This window comes from Leguminivora glycinivorella, chromosome 19 (genome assembly GCF_023078275.1).
Source record: "Leguminivora glycinivorella isolate SPB_JAAS2020 chromosome 19, LegGlyc_1.1, whole genome shotgun sequence".
Taxonomy (NCBI): Eukaryota; Metazoa; Arthropoda; class Insecta; order Lepidoptera; family Tortricidae; genus Leguminivora; species Leguminivora glycinivorella.
In genome coordinates, this window is record NC_062989.1 from 17,880,093 (window position 1) to 17,902,550 (window position 22,458).

At 37.2% G+C, this 22,458-nt stretch overlaps 1 protein-coding gene and 1 non-coding gene across 2 annotated transcripts in view; one reads left to right on the forward strand and one right to left on the reverse strand.

The window, feature by feature from the left end:
• The window catches only part of LOC125236327 (calcium/calmodulin-dependent protein kinase kinase 2), a 178,354-nt gene that overhangs the window by 63,167 nt on the left and 92,729 nt on the right, over window positions 1-22,458 (forward strand). The gene's annotated exons all lie outside the window — the stretch shown is intronic.
• Window positions 20,101-20,172, reverse strand: Trnaa-ggc. Its single transcript has one exon. It is a non-coding gene; the product is annotated as a tRNA-Ala (tRNA).

Consider the following 22,458-nt stretch of genomic DNA (forward strand, 5'->3'; position numbering starts at 1 on the left):
GTCTGGCCATTCAGCCGCCGAAGCAGTGCGTAATATATGTCAGCGTGTTGCTCCTGAAGTTGTGTCTGAGGCCACGGTGAAACGATGGTTCCAGCGGTTTTGTAGTGGCGACTTTTCATTATCAGATCAACCTAAGTCTGGTCGACCGGTGAAGATTGATGTAGCCAAATTAAAAACCTTAATTGAAGGAGATCCGTGGCTAATGAGTCGTACTCTTGCTACCGAGTTAGGCTGCTCTCATGTCACCATAGAAACACATTTACACGTGTTGGGAAAAAACTACAAATACAGTGTTTGGATACCGCACGAACTTGATAGAGATCAACTAAACCGCCGTGCCGATATCTGCATACAACTTCTGTCTTTTCGCCGCACATTCAACTGGTTGGACCATCTTATCACTGGAGATGAAAAATGGGTCTTATATATAAATCACACACGCAAACGTCAGTGGCTAGCTCCAAACGAAAAAGGAATAGAGGCACCAAAAACAGAGCCTCACCCGAAAAAAGTTATGCTGTCCGTTTGGTGGGATATTCATGGTATTATTCACTGGGAACTCCTACCAAGTGGAATGACTGTTACCGCATCAGTATACTGTAATCAGCTTGAAAATTTAAACCAAAAAATCTGTCAGAATCGTCCACAGCATGCTAAAGTTTTTTTCTTACACGACAATGCTCGCCCACACATTGCAAAAGTGACTCGGCTAAAGCTATTGGAGCTAGGTTGGAAAGTGATACCTTATCCACCGTACTCTCCAGACTTGGCACCTACGGATTACGCATTGTTCAGATCGCTAAGCAATGCCTTGAATGAAAAAAAGTTCGATGATCAAGCCCATCTACGACAGTACATAGCTGAGTTTTTTGAATCTAAACCTAAGAACTTCTTCGCCGATGCTATTCATTCTTTACCAGAACGATGGAGACAAGTAGTAAATAACGAAGGCCGTTATATTTTTGATAAATGATTAAAATAATAAATTAAATAAAAATTACAATATTGGTTATGATTCGCTCATTACTTTCTTACCAACCCAATATGTTTAATATATATCTGGATAAATCTTTTTGAGGTTTCCTACACTACTCAGCAGTTTTCAGCTCTGCTCAATGCTGCTGAAGCAAATATTAAAATGTACCTACCTTTTATTACGCACGATGTGTGGGATTCGCCGTTTCTTTCCCCTCCCCTAGCGAGAGGGGTGAACTTGGCCCTACCCACTAAACCCACTCCCGCGTTTCATCCTCTTTGCCGTTGTCTGGGACAGATAAACAATTAAACGTAGTATATGGAATATATACTTTTTCCATATACCTCTAATATATATGGAAAAAGATAAACATAGACCTATATATGTTCTTGTTTTATTTGCGTCATCCTATTGGTGGACGGCGCGAGGTACAAAATTGGTAGCGAAATATAACAGGCGGTAAATAAAACGAGTGTACTAGCTGTTGTACATGTCTTGTATAGTCTGTGGCTAAGTTGTTTGTGACGAGGCGTTGAGGTGGGATGAAGACGTCAGCTCTGCTTAGATCAGCTAACACTGTTCCGTACCAAGAATAATAAATGTCGGGTGTACAGTAAAATCAGCAGTTCTCGAAAAGTTTGTACAAAAATTAAGGAAAAAGTTAAATTTGTTTTTACTAATTTCCATTTTGTTACCAAGATTTTGTTGATGAATTGAGAATTTATTAAATTTTATTTCTTCATTAAGGTTTTCTAGTATCTATATTTTCTTAATTATAACAATTAACCCGTATATATCTTACGAAAGTCGAGTTATATTACTAAATGTTGGTAACAAAATAGGATAAATTAAAATTTGCTGACGTGGCTATGTACAAAGTTGCCGGGAATTTTATTGCTCAAATGTGAAACGTATTTCACAGGATTTTCCACTTCAAACAATCAAAATACGTAGCGTTTTATTCGTTTTAAAGTATTATGGAGGAAATTAATTCATCTAAGTCTCAACAGAACTGTATTTTGACGGCATACGGTCAAAAAAGCATAAAATTATAGTGAATTTGTCTATAATTTATTCAGGCGGTAAAGTACATGAGTGGACTAGCCTCTGGTATGTACATGTATACATCGTCTGTGGCTAAGTTGTATGTCACGAAAGGCGTCGAGGTGCGATGGAGACGTCAGATTAGATCACCTAACACTCTTCCGTGCCAAGAATAATAATTAGTGAAAATAATACATTAATTTCTTCTTCAACCTCATGTCATGTTGATGACATGTTGAGAAATCCTGTAGGAATCACTAATTATAACCAGAAATAGGCCTCCAATATGCCTAAATAATACTTAAGTTAATACATCTATACGCAACTATGGGAACAAATCAAATTATTTTTTAACAAATATTTTGATATTTTTGATTTTTGTTTTTAACCCCCGACGCAAAAACGAAGGGGTGTTATAAGTTTGACGTGTCTGTCTGTCTGTCTGTCTGTCTGTCTGTCTGTCTGTCTGTCTGTCTGTGTGTGTGTCTGTCTGTGGCATCGTAGCTGCCGAACGGATGAACCGATTTCGATTTAGTTTTTTTTGTTTGAAAGCTGAGTTAGTCGGGAGTGTTCTTAGCCATGTTTCATGAAAATCGGTCCACTAGGTCGCGGTAGGGGGTTTTTTCAAAATTTTAATTAAATAGTCACACTACTATATATAAATCAAAAATCGAAATAAAATGTCATATATTAAAGAAAAATTACGGACACCACCAGTGGAGAAGGCCGGATTCGAACCGGTGCGCAGCGTCTTTAGCAATCCGGGCTAACGCCATGAACCCCTAGGCCACCCCGTCACTGCAGAAGCCGTCGAAATTCTCTTCTACAAGCCATCTTTGTAAGACTAGGCGTCTTGCAACTCCTATACGAAACCTTTTTTCTTTAAATGACATCTTATTTCGATTTTTAATACATCTAGTTTATTTACGTATTCTGTGGCTAAGTTGCTCATCACAAAACGCGCCGAGGTGTGAACGCGTCGACTCATATCAGCTAATACAGCACCAAGAATCGCTCGCTCCACTAATTATTATTGTAATAAACTCAGAGAATGGAAAACATAATTTACATGAATTTCACGGAAGGGTGTTAAAGCGGAATGACACACTTTCCCCCTGTGTCCCTTACAAAACGCCCTTCTAAATGAGTTTGAAGTTGAACAGGTAGGGTAGGTATACATAAATGAGTTTCATGAGTTATCCCATCTGCTATTATTCAATGATTTTCTTTCTGTGGTGGGGACGGGTTAAGAATTTCACCACCCCCTTTCCTTTCTAGAATTTGACATTGCAATACTGCAACCGATCACTGCAACATCACAATTTTAAGCTTTATTTCAACCCCTTACTTGCCCAGAGTGGCACCGAGATTTGATCAGTTTCATGTGCACTGCCTGGCAGCACTTTCAAGGCTGGCGTGAGTATATATATATGTAGGCGTGAGTAGGTGTATGTAGGTATCTAAGTGTTTAATAAGAATCAAAAGAACAGGCAAATTGCCTAACTGTGTATTTTATTACAACAATGGCAAAAAAATAATACTAAAAAAAACTTACATCTTTGAAAAGTATTATTGTTATACCTAAAAAGTGCTAAATCATGTCTTTATGCTTGTTTACTTACTACTTCATATTCATATTTGTATTCATATTCATATAAAAAACACATTTTTTTATTATTGATATATTTACAAAGATCTTATTAAACATTATAAACTAGGTAAATAAATTAAACTGAAACTAAATTACCTAACAAATTTTATATAAACCTAAAACAATAACAACAATAAAAAAAATTACCATGTTCTTCCCAGTGCAAAAGTGCCCATTACGCTTATTTATTGCATACATGTGTTTACACTTGGGTCAATTGGTGTTTTTTATAAATTAGGTTACATGCCCCCGTCAGGGTATAGAAACACAAGAACTTCGGTAAAAACCGTTACATACCTACTTAATATTACATTAATAACACTCTACACGTCAACGACAAAACTAATACAAACTGCCTAACTGTTCCCGCAGAGATATGAACCCGTGACCCCACAGTTAATTGATCGTGGTTAGAGCTAACACTTTTATTAACGGTTTGACGGTCAAACGTGAGTCGGGCACTGGTCGGGTTCCGTATGTCGCGTATTGTCCGTTCGTCTCTCTGTCTGTCACACCCTTTTTCCCTAGATTGCGTGGAATTATCAAGCTGAAATAAATTTTTAAATATCAAATTCTCAAGCACAGTAGGTATAATAAAGAGTAAGGAACAGCGGGGAAAATCTCGACTGATGGGCAATTGTACTAATCCATTTTTTCCGTTATTTCACTATGATGTTGAGTTCTACATGTATCCACTAAACACGCCTACCATATATTATATATAAAAATTAATAAATAAAGGAAATTATAATAATCGGTGGACACTCTATTTAATAATGCAAATAATGTAAAACATGGAAAAAATGAACCAGTTACATTTGCTCCCCAGTCGAGGTTTGCCCCGCTGTACCTTACTATCGTACAGTTTGGCCACTCCCGCTAAAAGTGGCGCCCACCCCCTCTCGGTTACCTCACAGTTACCGCCTGTCAAAAACGCTACCAGTTGACCTGTCATATTTCACTCATACAAGCATAGTACGCGTTCACCTTCACGAACTTAGAATGTGTGCTAGGAACGCGCCTCTTTCATATCCCCAATCCAGTCCAGTAGACCTCAAGTATCCGAGCGACTCAAGTCTACTATTCCTTGGAGCTGGGAAAAGTCCAACTTCTATGCCAAACAATCAAAAGATACAGCCGCTTATGTCGCAAATTTTCGACTCTAGCAAGGGAATCAAACCAAAAGAGTACTCAGAACCTCAAAACTTGAATATGAAAAAAAATCGGAAACCGTAATTTTTTGTTACATCATATATATTATACCTATAATAAAATTAATTTTAATAACTTTTACTTACCTAATACCTACAGGTTTTGCGCGAGTCCTACTCACACTTGGCCGTTTTTTTTCTTATTTTGGATACGATGACATGACTCCTTCCGTTTTTAACCCCCGACTCAAAAACGACGGGGTGTTATAAGTTTTGACGTGTCTGTCTGTATGTCTGTCTGTCTGTCTGTCTGTCTGTGGCATCGTAGCTCCCAAACGGATGAACCGATTTCTATTTAGTTTTTTTTGTTTGAAAGCTGAGTTAGTCGGTAGTGTTCTTAGCCATGTTTCATGAAAATCGGTCCACTATGTCGCGGTCGAGGGTTTTTCCAAATTTTAATTTCATCAACTGTTAGATTATTTTACGGAACTCCATAAATAAGTAAGTATTAATAAGTTTATAACCGAGTAATACCTTTCGTCACTACTTAAAAAAAAACTTGTATCTTCGTCTGTCAATGAAAAGAAAATTGTAGTAAGTATGTATGGAATGCATATAGACTTACTGCGTTTTAACTTTGAGGAGCAGCGTGAGATACGAGATTTTTTCAAAGTAGTGACGCTTTATAAGTAATGACATCGCGCCTACACTTCTTAATCAACTGAATTGGTACTGCTGATACACTTTAGGACTTGGACAGATGATCAATCATCATCTTACAATTATTGTAAAGAACTAGCTTTTGCCCGCGGCTTCGCTCGCGTTAAATTCGAAAATTACGTTATACTCCATACAAATTTCCACCCCCATTTTAGGGAAGAGATGGGGTTAGAATGAGACAAAAAGTAGCCTATGTCACTCTCCATCCCTTCAACTATCTCCACATAAAAAATCACGTCGATTCGTCGCTCCGTTTTGCCGTGAAAGACGGACAAACGAACAGACACACACACTTTCCCGTTTATAATATTAGTATGGATTTCAAATGTGTACATAAACACATAGAGTAACGGCTGTATTCTCAAGAGGGATAGGCAGAAAACATGAAATACTCGTCTTATGTCTCAACACTTTTTAACCCCCGATGAAAACAACATGTAGGGGTAGTAGGGTAGGGGTAGGGTAGTAGGGGTTTTTTTTTTCTCTTTGTTTTTTAATTATTATTTTTTCTTTTAACTTTTGAATGTGCTTGTATTGTTTTATATGTATTGTATGTTGCTTATCACGAATAAATGATTGAATTTGAATTTGAATTTTGAATTTAGACCATGTGGAATCACAGGCCGAATCGGATCATTAATAATATCACTAGGAACCACTAAAAATCAACAAATAAATTAACTTTTTAACAAAAAATAAAACCGCCTTCAAAAAAAGCGTGTTACAAAACACGGAGAAACTAAAAAGCCAAAAATAATAAACCTTCGAATTCAGATTTCTTATCGGATTGCAATAATCTAAACATCCAAATTATAAACGAATCAATTATTTTTGTAGTTGGTACCAGACCAGTTCGTCGCCTTGCTATTTCCTGTTTGCCCCACCCAACCATACGCCGGCTGGCCCCGACTCCAAAAATAATTGATTTGTTTATAATTTGGATGTTTAGATTATTGCAATCCGATAAGAAATCTAAATTCGAAGGTTTATTATTTTTGGCTTTTTAGTTTCTCCGTGTTTTGTAACACGCTTTTTTTGAAGACGGTTTTATTTTTTGTTAAAAAGTTAATTTATTTGTTGATTTTAAGTGGTTCCTAGTGATATTATATGAATCAGTCCGAATAAATGTACAGTAGTGAAAGAATTATCCTTTAACTCCTAACCATTGAGGAGTTGACCTTCCATCATCAGCTCAGTCACATAAAATTATTACCATCAGGCGTAAATACTGGTGTATCTTTGAAAAATACACTAAAAACATTACATGTGCCTATAACATTTGAAGAGTTCCCTCGATTTCTCCAAGATCCCATCATCAGACCCCGACTTGGTGCCAATGGGACCATCTCGGCCATCTCGGGGTTATACCCGTTCGATCAAAAAAAATATTTTGAAAATCGGTCCACGATTCTCGGAGATATCGAGTAACATACATACAAAAAAAAAAACATTCAGTCGAATTGAGAACCTCCTCCTTTTTTGAAGTCGGTTAAAAAAATAAGTTGAAATCTGACATTTTGCGTTTATATCATTAAAATTTCACCGAACGCTTCTCTTAGTTGTGAGAAACATTTTAATATCAACAAATTTTAAATCTGATCTAATTTGCGTCTACCTACTCTCTTTACTTCATCTTTATTAGGTGAAGCGAATCTGAAGTGTACATGTCTATTCAATCTCGTAAAAACCGGATCAAGTGCGGTAATTTTCAGTGAATTGATGAGATTTTAATCAATTTACCGTCAAACACCTCCATTACCCGAGACAACCACTTAGCACGCGGGTAATTAACCGCAAGTACCATCGACACCCGATGAGGAGGCTTATTCTGAAGCAATAAATTTTACAGCAATGTTTGGCCACTAGACCATTATCGACACTTCGACGAGCATACCAAGGGGGCCCCCAATTCTTCGATATTTTAAACTATAGGTCCAAGGCTGTGTGGCACGTAGAAATTCTCTTGTGATGAAATGGCTGGATTTATCTTGTAGAAATAAGTTTCCGAGGAGCCAGCTACGGTTTAGAGTGCAGCATTATAAACCACAGAATGTACATACTATGCCTTTAACGGCTTTAAATATGGTGCTACTCTATCAGTGTCTCTGTCTGTCACATTAATAATAAATATCTCGTGATTTACTTATTTCAAAGGGATAAGCTAAGAAAAATTGCCCCCAGCGTTTTTGGGTTGAAACTATAATCAAATAATACCCTGCACAAAGTTTCATCCCCTTCTTACCCCCTGGGGGTGAAAAACACCAGGTGATTAAAAAAATGGTTCAATTATTTTTTTATGAATTTTTATGGTTAGAAGGGTCATATTTTTTTTAAATATAGCTTTCAGGGTTTGTACAAAATTTGGAAGTCGTAACTTTTATAGTTTCGGAGAAAATAAATAAAACAGTTTTGGGGTTAATCGGGTGTTTTTTACCCCAGGGGCTAACAAGGGGATGAAACTTTGTGCAGGGTATTACCTCTTCAAAAGACATCATTTTGTTATAGTTTCAACCCAAAAACGCCGGGGGCAATTTTTCTTAGCTTCATCCTGCTATACCCTTTCACCTCAACATCGCTACATAACATCTGGGTGCGTAGCCGAATGGCACAAACGCTCACGAAACGCTCACGAAACTCGTAGATATCTATCTCTATCGCTGCAGAGCGGTTTATTTACGCGGCTTTCCGAGTACCTCTTTTGACTTGTAGCTTTCCTGTAAAACTTAAATGCAAAGGGTTTACACGCCGAACATGGTTCGGGCTTAACACTGCTCCCACCGCGAGCTAGTAAGCTGTGAGCTATCGGCTATAAAAACGAACAAAAGATAATCATTAATCACTCCCGTGTAAATAAAAGAGACACGGCGATGTTTATAGTTACTCGCCCGGCGGTGAGCTATCAATATCGCCGTGTCTCTTCTATTTACACGGGAGTGATTATCTTTTGTTCGTTTTTATAGCCGATAGCTCATAGCTTATTAGCTCGCGGCGGGACCAGTGCCTAACAGCTAGCAGCGCCCTCTGTGCCAAGTTCTGTGTAACATCCCCTATTTTAACAATATTTGAACATGATCTGGAGTTTTTTTGTCAAGAATTATGCATAAGTATTAACATTTCTAGTTGTATAAATGACACTGGTCACTGGAAGAGAATTATTAGATTTAATCGAAGAAAAGGATAGGTACAATGACTATACCATGAGCGTTGCGAGGTATTCAAAATAGAACCCTGAGCGTAGTGAGGGATTCAAGAGTATGGACAAGTATTCAAGTATGGTCTTAATTCGACAATTTATTGTACAAAATCTCCATATTTCGTTATTCTTAAAACCACAGAATATATAATAGTACAAGTGCAGAAGGCCCACTGCTTTGATGTTCACGAAATGCCGCGAACTCGCGGCCGCCAGCATGTACTTGTAGCGCGGCGATACAATCGCGGAGTGAGCCGCCCCTGTTAAAACATAAAACTGGAGTAAATCTCCACACATTCATTAAAAACTCTCTTTATCTCGAGACAGCCGCTTCACACCAGCGTAATTACCGACGAGTATCATGAGGACAGCCAATGAGGATTGAGGAAATGAGGACTCAGGGAGCTGATTCTGATTTAACTTATTTCGGTTTTCCATCTTGATTTGATACGATATGCAACTGTGCCTGTGAGGTGTGAAATGTGTGAATGCATCTTGTAAATAAATCTAACAACCACAAAATTAAAATTTTTAAAAAACCCCGACCGCGACATAGTAGGTAGACCGATTTTCATGAAACATGGCTAAGAATAAGAACACTCTCGACTAACTCAGCTTTAAGACAAAAAAAAACTAAATCTAAATATCGGTTCATCCGTTCGGGAGCTACGGTCCCACAAGCAGACACACACACACACACACAGACAGACACGTCAAACTTATAACACCCCGTCGTTTTTGCGTCGGGGGTTAAAAACGACATTTTTAGAATTACTGCCACCACAGGATAATACCCTGCCTGATTCTGATCACCTGCGAGATCATCCTGAAATCAAAAATATATTAATGACCTGTTTTAATATACTTCATAAGTATGTTAAAAGCATGTTACTGAATATTCTCTGGACGTAGATTCAAATTTTACCACAATTTGACAGTGATAAGCACATTTTGCGGTTAATATTTCCCACGCTAAAGCGAGTAAGGTAGCTTCACAAACATATATTTAATAGACGACATATGTGCCGCGATTGCAATTCCTTTTCTTTTAATCATAAATGGGCTTACTCATATCCTCAAACTAGTCAAAGGCAAAAACGTGGCCACGTTGGAGTAAGCTCACCCGGAAGATCGCCCTCAGGGACCAATATCTGTGCTTATCACACAAATAAAACATCAGGCTGTCCCTATCTCACCATATGGAAGTGCGATAGGGACGGCCAAGCGTTTTATCATTTATCACGCGACCTTAGTTGCTTGCCAGATTGTTCGTATTTCTCATTATCATGATTATCATGAAACAAAACACTGAACCATGGACCACATATGCCGGGACTGACAAAGCCCATACAAAAAAGTGTACCCCTGAAATGTATATGTGCCTTTAGGCACTAGATGGCCCTGTTTCACAGCCTGGAAGTGGCAAAAATCATATCGTGTTTATATTTCTTATAAGAACAAATGACATAATTCTTTATTTTAGTATCATGATATCATGTCAATACACGTTTTGAAAAAAATAAATTTGTAGGCATCATCAGTGTAGTTATATGACAATATTTAATAGGTGTCGCTAAAAAATTGAGGTACGATTCTTAGTATGAAGATGGTCAATCCTTTATAAATCATCCTTGCACTGAACTAAACTAAATTAGTTTTTGCGGCGTTTTGTTAAGAAAAAATGTTTTGAGTCTGGCATATCTGTATTCTATGTAGATATATGTCTGTGGGCAGCCGCGAGACCGGAAGCGGTCGGCGTTTCAGGTTGATAATTCAGCATTATCGCGCGCTTTTGTTAATAGACTTATTATACTAGTGCGATAAAACTTAATAATAGGAAGCACTAATTCACTTTTATTATAACTCTCCTTTCCGAACGAATGCACCCGTATGCGGTTAGTATTCCATTTGTTCGCACAAAACGATTTGCCTCATCTTTTGAGAAGGGGACTGCAAAGGAATGGAATGCGCTCCTACCATCGGTGTTCCCAGAAAAATACGACCTCGGTCTCTTTAAATAAAGAGTGAATACGCTATTAATTTAATATCATGTCCGTATAAGTTTTTCACGAGAATATTTTACTAATCATTTGTATTCTTGACGAAAATGTTTTACAGTATGTAAAGATAGCACACTAGTAAGCAAAGTGTGACAATATCACTACGAGTCTGAAATGTATTCCTTATTTTCGCATTTGTATCGTAATTCATCGCACCAGCTTTCCCGTAGATTTCCTTGACTTCAAAAGTTGATTTAAAAGTTATAATTTAAAACAAAAACCAGTCTTTATTTTATCTCCTTAACAATTATACGGTAAGCAATTAAGTATCATGTTAGTATTGAAAATGATATTTTTTCTTACAAAATTACAAAAAGTACGTATGTCGAGAATGTCGAGAAAAATCTAAATGAAAAAACGAATCTTGATAAAACCGATGAGCATTTTTGGAATAAGTATTTGTACTTAATACAATAAGGGTTGCTCGTTTTCGCGTTTCGCTGTGGTAACAGAATTAAAACGAGCTCGACTCCACTCTGTAATCCTGAATACTAATATTCTGAAAACATACAACATTTATGACCAGACAATGGATTATAAGCTAGCCGGCTTAGTTTATTAAGTCAGGGTCCCACTGAAAATCAACGCCTCGGCTTGCCGTGCTGAGTGGGGTCCCATTTAGCATCGAGTTTATCAGCGGCGATGGCAAAATTGATAGAGACGTAACCCATAGAACTACAGTAGGCTGGATGAAGTGGAGGCAGTTGACCGGTGTTATGTGCGATAGCAGAATGCCTTTAAAAATAAAAGGTAAATTATATAAAACCGCAGTACGACCCGCCATGCTTTATGGAACCGAATGCTGGGCATCAACAAAACAACATGTCCAAAAACTGCATACAACAGAGATGCGTATACTTCGCTGGTCGGCTGGGGTTACTCGGAGGGATAGAATCCGCAACGAATATGTAAGAGGCAGTTTTAAGGTGGCACCCATTGAAGAAAAACTGAAAGAAAAGCGATTACGCTGGTACGGTCACGTGCTCAGACGGTCTTCTGATCACATGGTACAAGTGGCATTGGATCTGCCAACGACGACACGCGGCCGTGGAAGACGCCCTGCTACTTGGCTGACAACGGTCCAAAATGACCTGAAAAATACAAATATAGACGCCAAAACTGCAAAAAATCGTACAGTGTGGAGAATGAGGACAAGGAGAGCCGACCCCAGATAATGGGAAAAGGCTTAGGTGGAAGAAGAAGAAGAAGTTGTATGTACCTATCTATTTTGTATTTGTCCAATTTGATGTTAAATAAAGTATATTCTATTTTATTCTATAAGAACTCATATTTTCCCGGTCTTTTTGATGTACTACACTTCCAATACCTCTGGTGTTTCTGGTGCCCATGGGCGGCAGTGATCGCTTACCATCAGGCGACCTGTCTGCTCGTTTGCCTCCTATCCCATAAAATAAAAAAGTCTTTGATCGGTACTATCGTTTGATTTGATCGGCTACATACTAAACTTAGTACAGATACGTAAAAAGTACCCAAGACTCAAATTTAATTGTATACTTAAGTACATTTTATCACAGCATTTCTTCGTTAAAATTTTGTTTTAATCCATGGGCAATCCTATATTCAGAATATTTGACATGCGCGGAATAATAATGACCTTCTATATAGATAGGCCCATAGAAGTCAATACTCAATATGTTAAACGCATGCGGTTCGTTTCTTAACAATATTGTGTAGGCTTTCAAAAGGCGGTATTTCATGAACATCAAAGTAGTGAGCCTTCTGTACTTATATATTTTATATTATATATTCTGTGGTTTGGATTTACAACTAGTTTGGATGGTACTCTTACTGGATTTTGGATGTACTGTCACTTTGCCAGACTATAACGGTCTGTCAAGTTATTTAGTTCTGTCACTTTTCGCTTCTGTCAGAATGATAATTATTCAGGAAACTGATAGTCTGTGGCCCCTTTCACTATCAATCTTAGGATGAGAGTTGCCGCAGGCACTGTCATGTTAAACTATAACTCAGAGATCAAAGATACACTGGCCTGAAACGCCACACTAGTGCTGAAAGCTGAGAATTACAGCCCACTCCGCTCCGGGCGATATTCGCATAATTACATTATCCAACCATAATATTGTAAACAAGGAATCGCTCTTGGAATAATATTCCGGCCCGGATCAATCTTCAAAGGAATAACAGGAAATGCTGAAACTCGAATTTCAAGGTACATGTCAGTAAATAGGAAGTACATACATACATAAAACCACTCCTGTTTCCCAGGGGGGTCGGCAGCGATCACGGATTTCCATTTGCTATGATCCTGACTAACCACTTTCGCTTCACGCACTTTCATAACGTTCGTTCGCCGCGACATCTAATGACAAGTAGCAGTACTGATAATTTACGCTATTTGACGCGTGATTGTCGCTAGATGTCACTACAAATAACCCGCATTCACTGATGTATGGAGTTGCAACTCTTCCCTTAACTTATTCCTCTATGGTATAATGTATAATTGTATACACACCTTAATGTACAGTCGAGGTCAAAAATACCTTTACAGTTGAGTGTTACAAAAATACCTTTACATTTAAATAATTTTACACACTGCTTGACAAAAATATGCTTCCAACACACATGACAGATTCATCTTTTCACTTATCGCACCAAAGTTCAGTTTACAATTTGTCTTCCATAGAAACATTGTCACAAATTGTGACATAATAGGTTTACATTGCATGTTACAGAATAAGATTTCCTGTGAATGTGCCGTAAATATGTTTACATTTGCAGTAACATTATAAACTTTACGTTCTTGCTTACTTTTCGTTTACTTACACCTATTGCTACATATATATCTTTAAAGATTTCATTGGGATTTGATTCTTAATTTGAATAATGACAATCACCGAAAACAGTACCATACTGTCAAATCACCTATCTCTTTCATTCGTCGTGTTTGGCCTAGTTATTATCCTCTCGATGAGTTATTGATAATTGTGCAAAAAAGTACAGTTTGCAATAAAAGCATGTACAGTCAGCGTCATAACCTTGGTAGCATTGGAAGTAGCAGAGTTGGGCAAAAAGTAAACGACTAACGATTAACGATTAAAATAAGACGATTAATTAGTTTTAATCGATTGGAAAGGACGATTAATTAGTTGTAATCGAAGATCTTCGATTAACGTTAATCGCGAATAAATTAATCGTCGACTAATTTTGACGATTGATTTTATTAATCGACTAATTAGTCGAATAAAAAGTTAATCGATTAATACCTATCTCTGATCCAGGCATAGCCTTTAATATTTCAATATCTGGGCGACCGAGCTTCGCTCGGTTCTATTTTAATATATCACGTCTTTAGATAAAAAAAAAAAACTCTTATAAATACAAAAACAAAAAAAAAGACAAAAAACAAAAACTTAATTTCTGACCGGGATTCGAAACCCTGACACCTACGATCTATCTGCGTACATTAGACCGACCTCGTGCGACTGAGCTAAGCGGAATCGATGCGCGCGCGGCGAAATTAAGGACCATATTTTACGTTTACAAATGCGAAAGAAAAACTCATGAAAACTCGAAAATTCGCGTTTTCCGGGATCTAAGGCTACGCTAGATCGATTTTTCACCCCGAAAACCCCCACAAAACAAATTTCAGCGAAATCGTTAGAGCGGTTTCCAAGATCGTCGGTATATATAAATAAATAAATAAATAAATAAATAAATAAATAAATAAATAAATAAATATACAAGAATTGCTCGTTTAATAGTATAAGATATACTTACAGGATGTAAATCTAATACCGGCGATTAAACAAACCGCTTATGTTGACCATTTCAAGTAGCTACGGACCTGAATGGTTAATATACGAGGTGTCTTGCGTAGACAGCGGCGGCCGCGCGATAGCGATACATAGTGAGGTCTCACTTCACTTTTACTACTACGAATTTAAATAACGATAGTGCTATCTCTGTCACTCTTTACTGTATGCGCGAAGTGCACATACCACAAGTATAGGTTTTCGGGGGTGCTGATTTCAAAATTAATGACCAATTTGGAATCTGATATTGCTGACTGTCACTTTGACACAAAAGTCGTCATGGGTGTTAGAAAGGGGGAAAAACCGAATAGTTAACTGATTTTAATCGCACTGTAATGTCGGAGAAATTTCAAAGATCCAGGATTTAATAATGCCACGCACAATTGTTAACTATCTGACGTATGTGAGGTTCTTATTTCTTGTGACCTTGAATGTGAACATTATAACAAATAGTTTTTAATTCATGTCTTTTATATCCATATGAATGAGTTAAAAAAAACACTATTCTGCATTGGAAACTAGTTTACAAAATAGTATATTTTTTCTTGATTAGAAAACGGCCGAAGGGGCAATACCACAGACACGTTAAACCTATAAGAATAAGACCTTTTTTGGAGTCGATTATAAAGCCGATATTGATATTTATGACGATATGATGTCATTATTCAAATTATGAACAGACCAATCAAATCTGTAAAGATGTATATGTAGCAATTGGTGTAAGTAAACGAAAAGTAAGCAAGAACGTAAAGTTTATAATGTTACTGCAAATGTAAACATATTTACGGCACATTCACAGGAAATCTTATTCTGTAACATGCAATGTAAACCTATTATGTCACAATTTGTGACAATGTTTCTATGGAAGAGAGATTGTAAACTGAACTTTGGTGCGATAAGTGAAAAGATGAATCTGTCATGTGTGTTGGAAGCATATTTTTGTCATGCAGTGTGTAAAATTATTTAAATGTAAAGGTATTTTTGTAACACTCAACTGTAAAGGTATTTTTGACCTCGACTGTACAGGCAATAAAGTCCTGTATACATATTTTTTCCCTTTGGCTGTATTCATAGGTGTGTTGCTGACTGTACCTACTCAGAGGGTTTAGATATAATTCCCACCTACACACGCCTCAGAATATCCCCAAATGTATGCAGGCTCGGGGCAACTGGTTAATAATATATGATATTATGATTACTACTCCGGGAAATCTATTAACATACGAGTAGGTACAGTAGCGGAAAAATCTATCATACTGGTTATAATTATGTATATTGAAAACAATAAGTTGAAAATTCTTAAAATTTACGACCGGTCTGGCTAAGTCGGTAGTGATAGTGACCCTGCCTGCTAAGCCGCGGTCCTGGGTTCGAATCCTGGTAAGGGCATTTATTTGTGTGTTTTCTATGTATATAAGTATGTATATCGTCGCCTAGCACCCATATTACAAGGCTGGGTTGATTTGTGTAAGGTGTCACCCAATATTTAAAAAAAAAAATTAGACTTTTATAAAGTAAACAAACTACTATCATCATTACAAATAATGTATTTGAATACTTACGAGTGTTAGGACTCACTGCACCCGGCCCGTGGGCAGCCACGAGATCCTGATGCAAATTAAAGACTTTACACACACTAATCGTGTATATTGTTAATATTGAACTTCTTAATAAATAAATAAATGAATATTGGGGACACCTTACACAGATCAACTTAGCCCCAAACTAAGCAAAGCTTGTACTATGGGTGCTAAGCGACGATATCATACTTAAATAGATAAATACATACTTATATACATAGAAAACATCAATGACTCAGGAACAAATATCTGTGCTCATCACACAAATAAATGCCCTTACCGGGATTCGAACCCAGAACCGCGGCTCAGCAGGCAGGGTCACTACCAACTGAGCCAGACCGGTCGTCAATTATAAAAACACTAAAAAGCGAACCTTACTAACAATTTGATTTATCAATCTCGTTGGTAAGAAAATTACACCACATCATTATTTTACGAATTGTTTTAAATATGAACCTTAAGTTGTCCAAATTGTCTTTTTCATACGTATATATATTGTAAATTTCGCCGATATCTCAATAGCCGTTTCTTTTTTATATGGGAATGTGTCCGAAAAAATATGATAGATTATTTTCCGCTACTGTAAGTCTTGGGCAATACATAGCTAAAATTATTATTGCTATCTTTACTCTGCGGCTGGTATGATTGCTGTATATTTTTAGTTTGATACTAGTATATCTGACTTGTTGTATACTACTATTTAAGTATGTTTATGTAAGTCTATTTATATTCTCTTATATGTGTATGTTTATTCAATTTGTGTGTTGGAAATTAGAATAATTATGTTTTTTTTATTTCGAAGCACCTACTCTTTTTGATTTGTTTTTTTTATTTCCGTTACCCAACGGTTGTCTGGAAGAGATCGCTCTTTAGCGATAAGACCGCCTGTTGTCTGCCTCTGTTTATAATCATTTTTTTGTCTACACTGTATCTTTTGCTGAGGTGTGCTAATAAAGAGTATTCTATCTATCTATCTATCTATCTATCTATCTAATGCAAATTTTAGCTACCTGTACCTACTTACTCTGTTCTATACCTACCGTACGTCCTACATTGTGATCTCCACAGAATCGCCGTTGATGATCTACATTGTCCTCTATTAAGAAGGGATATCCTAATCATCGATCTTAGATCAAGCGCAGTTAACTGTAATACCTCTGCCACACTATGCTCCTCGCGCTGCCCCTCATGCTGTTCCTCGCGATGCCGCGATGGTGCCCTCTCCAGCCACACACTGCCCTACTCGCGCGATTATCGCACTAGGTTGTTGTCGGCCCTTTGACTCGCGCCAAGAAACCGACAAAATAGGAGCGGTGGGCATGACGAGCGGCATGACGAGTAGCGCGGCCACACTATGCCTCTGCCTACTTACCTACCCTCGCTACTTCCCACGTCGCTCGTCGAGTGTGTGGGTGAGGTATAAAGCTCTCTGCTCACAACATTCTGGCATAGACATCTATATTCTACTAGCTATTTCCCGCGGCTTCGCTCGCGTTATAAAGAGACAAAAAGTAGCCTATGTCACTCTCCGTCGCTCCAACTATCTCCACTTAAAAAATCACGTCAATTCGTCTCTCCGTTTTGCCGTGAAAGATGGACAAACAAACATACACACACTTTCCCATTTATAATATTAGTATGGATAGTCATCAAAACAGACATCTCTTAATTTTTGACTATGTGGTAAAATGAAATACAGACATCCAAGGATTTTAGATGGTCTTGCTAGCAGATTCAGATTTTAATTTATCCGTCTATGGAGATCTATTTTTAACCAGTATCTTCAACAATTAACGTCATTTATATTTACATGAAGATCCTTTTGACCTTATAATGTCTTCCAGGAAAGAGGGATAAGTTTTGGCGTAGGCTTATGCCTTTTGACGTTTTCTAAAGTGTAGGTACTATTATTTTTTCCCCTCACTTGCTCGGAAACACGTGTTTTGTCCTTTAATACCAGCGGGTAAAAACGCATTTTATCCACTAGTGGGTAAAGTAATTTGACCTTGAATAAAGTCAAATTAACTGCTTTAAAATTGATAAAAGTAGGTGAATCTAATAATAAAGATGATTTACCACCTGTAGAACTACTGGAAGCAGTGATAAACGCATTTTTTGCGTTGTAGTTTCCTCGCTATAGTGAGGGGAAAAGTTTTGTGTTACACTCGGGTGCAAATGTATTTTACTTCTCGTGTGTTAAAAAACTCGCAAGTTCAGGATTCTTCGCTCGTGGTTCAACCATAGAATCCTTTCACTTGCTCGTTTTTTAATTCCACACTCGGCGTTAAAATACAACTTTGCCCCCTTGTATAATAACTATTACTAAGTTACTCTTTGGATTAGACAAAATAAAAGGGAAATCTAATACAAGGATCAGGTATATTTTTAGAAATGTAGACAGATAACTAGGCTAACAATAAATGTATAAGTGGAAATGTCTGCCTTGGGTGATATTTGAACTCACTGCCTTTGGATCGATACTCCTGCGCTCTGCCAACTAAGCCACCAAGACTTCAACCAAGCCTACGAAATTTTTACCGTACAGTGTCAATCTCAGTGTTGACCAGTGGGCCCGTAACGACATGTATTATTTTAAAAAGTAATAAAATAACAAAGTTTGTTAGATATTTTATTATTTAGGTACACGTGAAAGCTCTTAACGTTTCTGTTTTGTACTTTTGTTTGTCTAAGTGTGCCGCACGTTTTCTTTATGTATATTAATGGTTATTTTTATTTGATTTTATAGTTACTTATTACTTTATGAATTGTAATTAAATTGCAATATTGACCTATATAATATATTTATTATTTCTCATTGTTCTCTTTTAGAATAGACTAATTTCCTATAGGTACTTAAAATAAAATATTTTATGCAGTTCACGAAATAAAGCACCACATAATTAGAAAAAAAAAATGGACAGTAGTTATGTTATATAATTTCTATTTAATAAGTCAAAAGTATAAATTAAATGAATTGACCGTAACGTCACTCTCACTCCTCAGTATTTCATCATAGTAATTCCATATTAGCAAATTGTTTTGACAATTCATAAAAATAAGCTGATTTGACTAGTAGGAAACTAGCATATTCATGTATTACTATTAGGTATATAGGTTTGCGAGCGGGTACTATGTATCTAAGTACCTTCTTAAATCACGTAAGTCATACACGTTACTAAAACTAAAATATTCCTCCCTGATCGTACCTGGCTCAAAAGTCCCCCTAATTCCTTAAATTATTATAAAATAACTTAAGGTATTTTTTGAGCACAGCTAATTCCTTAAATTATTATAAAAAGTTAAGTAGATATACAAATAGCTACAATGCATTTTTAATTCATATTCCCATCACAGAAGACCTGTTCATCCGTAATTTCAATTTATTTCTTGTTCTTTTCTTTAGTACTAAAAAGTTGACACGTAGTTAAAATAATATAATATAGAGGCAATAGGAATATAAATAGCCTACCATTTTATCGTAAAAGTCCCAGTAAGTAGGCACATTTTACCCAGTCCCCGAAAAGCGGAAATATATTTCCCGTTGGTTCGATAAATCTATAGTAGATGTAAATTATATTAGCGGCGTAATAAATGAGGGTGTTTGGCTCCTGGGTGCGTAGCCAATGCGCAAACGCTTACGGTAATATCGCTATCGTAGTTATCTGTGGGAAAGGTGCGGTGGATGGTAACAGAGAGTACTTTATGGGGCCGAAGCCCATAGAAAAATTGACAGAAGTATACAGGTTGAAATAAAAAGAACCATTCAAACTTTGCATCATTATGAACAACTTTTATTATTGTTAATAATCCATTTTTTTTTTATATTAACATATAGATTTTTCCTTTTCTATTGTGGAACGTACCACTTTATAAATCTCAAATTATAAATGCAGACATCAATCGCAATGAAAAAATCAACAGTGATCGACTCTGGCCAACGTGGGACTCGAACCCACATCCTTGGATTGCCGGTCCAATGCGTTACCAATTGCGCCAGCCGACCATCCGTCCATGACTGCGAATTTAACCATTGCGACTGTGATGCACGACTACGTCACCGTGACGTAGTCATGCATCACCAGCGACATCTACATTTCAAGGTTTACAACCCAACTTTTATCATTCTTAGAACAAATTAATTTATCCTCATAGAAAATAATTTAATTTGTATTTTTTAGTGGACACACTACTATTTTAACTATAAACTGAAATAAATGTCATATACAAAGAAAAAGTGACCAAGGCCTCCAAGTGTTCAAAGCTGGATTCGAACCAGCGTCCTCCAGCGCGACGGATGCCTAAACCACTCGGCTATTCGGACACGGTGGCAAGCGTCGACATTTTCAAGTATATGAAAGTATAAGAGTGAATAGGCTATTACTGAATCGGTGAGCTTCATCTTAGACTCTGTCTTCACTTCCCATCAGGTGTGACTAGGGTCAATCGCCGATCAGTCCATAATATAAAAAAAAATACCGAAGGCTTATGGTGCCCCCGCCATCTCGGAAGTAGAACCGAAAATGGTTCGACCTCTTAACTCAGTTTATAACTTTCAGTTTATAACTTTTATTATGGCAGCAATGCTGAAATCGCGAAAAAAAAATTTGGCTATTATATACATTTCGACTGTCATGATGCCGCTTGTTTCTATGGAACAGCCAATTTTTTTTTAGTTTCAGCATTGGTATAATAAAAGTTGTTCATTATGACCTCTAAAGTCACTACGCAAAGTTTGAACGGTCTTTTTTATTTCACCGTTCATATGTGATTGACTTTCGGAACTCCGTTAGCGTGTTGTAGGATTGATACAACTTTCCGCACTAGCCTCTAGCAGTCGTTAAGCGCCATCTGTTAGATTACTGTGGCACGACTTTATTTATTTATTTAAACTTTATTGCACAATTAAATAAAAGTACAAATGGCGGACTTAATGCTAGCAGGCATTCTCTACCAGTCAACCGTGGGCTAAACCGAGAGATCGTGTTGGTGTAGGGTCATAAAACAGTTAAGTAGTGAAATAAAAAGGAACTATATACATATTAAAATTTGCCTAACTAGTTATATCTACATATACATACATAAATAATGCTAAATATAATAAATATACATAAAATTCATATATAAAATAAAATGTCCATTGTGAAACATCATGAGGACAACTATTGAACTTTGTCTAACAGCATGCTAGCGTAACATGCGCTTGAAAGACAATTGACAAAGGAGACGCCACATATCTATCGTTGCTTCGTGTTGGCGCGAAAGAGCCAGCCTGCGTTTCGATCGGCATCTAGCGTCAACGATTGTAATTTGGCTAGGCTTCCTGACGTGATTTCTTCCACGTGTACGTGATCTACGGCGCAATGCGAGATTTCAGATTTTCAAAGAAACCCTTATAAATATTGGGACAGGAAAAGTTCCTTCCTATTAATAAAACATTAAATTAATATCAAAGGTTATTTTTCCTAAATTATTTCCGTACATTTGAAAGTCTCAAAAACAAACATTTAAAAATACATTACGCCCTAGGCCAGAAAAGTCCCTTTTAACGGCTGAGGCAACATTCCGCTTCAGTAATTTGCTAATAAACTGTTCGTTTCATCTGATACTTTACTTTTAGGACACTTTTTTTGTAGCCTACGGGGCAACAACAGTATGGGCAGAGTATAAAACCAGTAATAATTCTTGTAACAAATTTTGCGCTGCGCGGTTTGTCCTTGAGTAGCGCTCGCACGCAGCGAGGTGCAGCGAGTACCTGGAGGTCGCTTCAGTACTAGTCTGTACGGGCCGCGCTGCCGTGTCGCGCGGCGCGTGCGAGAGAGCCAACTACTGATCGCGTCGCCGCTGCTGGAGATTAACTACTGAGTGGTCCTTATACTGTGGTATGGCGGTATGGGCCTACCCATGGACGGTCACCGGCAAAAACGCCGGACAAACAGAAGTCCGCAAAAATATCTGACACAAAGTTATTTCTAGCCATAAGAGCATGTCAAACATTTATGCAGCCTTCTTTTTGTGCGATGTTATTGCCGGTGACTGGTCTTATAAGAGCGGTGATACCATTTTGTCAGTAAGAATGGCGCCAATATTAGTGTATTGTTAAGATCTATTTTTTCATACGTACTATTATAAATGAAATAATATCACACGGTCGATGGAAATTTCATTACAACCAAATAATTATGTGGATTGATATTGTAATACCAACCCGAATCTACTGACTGCGCCAATGAGTTTTAATAATAGTAGTAGTAGTAGTAAACACTTTATTGCACAGAACAAATTACATGAA